Raw genomic sequence first — 331 nt, forward strand, 5'->3', positions numbered from 1 at the left:
TCCATAGCCTCCGTAGCCTCCGTAGCCCAATCCTCCAAGGCCATATCCTCCGTAACCTCCTTACAGGCCGAACAAGTGTCGACGACTCGCCTCAGGAAGGGCCAGTGTCGGAGCCGACAGGACTACGACCACCAACACGACCAGCAGGACACGGTTAATCTGTAGGAGGATTTGCAGGATCTTTTATGACGGATGGGCAAAAGTAGGTGAGTTGGAATGATGATTTGACGAATGCGGGATAATCTTAGGTTACCTTTTCATACTAGGGCTTAGTCGAATTATGGAAATGCGAGGATGTCCTTATCTTATCGAAACGTTAGTGATATATGGT

General features: G+C 48.9%; 1 long non-coding RNA gene across 1 annotated transcript in view; it reads right to left on the bottom strand.

Moving 5' to 3' along the window:
• Positions 1-331, bottom strand: part of LOC119594408 — a 6981-nt gene continuing 6650 nt past the window's right edge. The window contains exon 3 of the long non-coding RNA XR_005230614.1: positions 1-56. This is a non-coding gene — a long non-coding RNA (uncharacterized LOC119594408). The remainder of the gene's footprint in view (positions 57-331) is intronic.

This window comes from Penaeus monodon, chromosome 33 (genome assembly GCF_015228065.2).
Source record: "Penaeus monodon isolate SGIC_2016 chromosome 33, NSTDA_Pmon_1, whole genome shotgun sequence".
NCBI lineage: Eukaryota > Metazoa > Arthropoda > Malacostraca > Decapoda > Penaeidae > Penaeus > Penaeus monodon.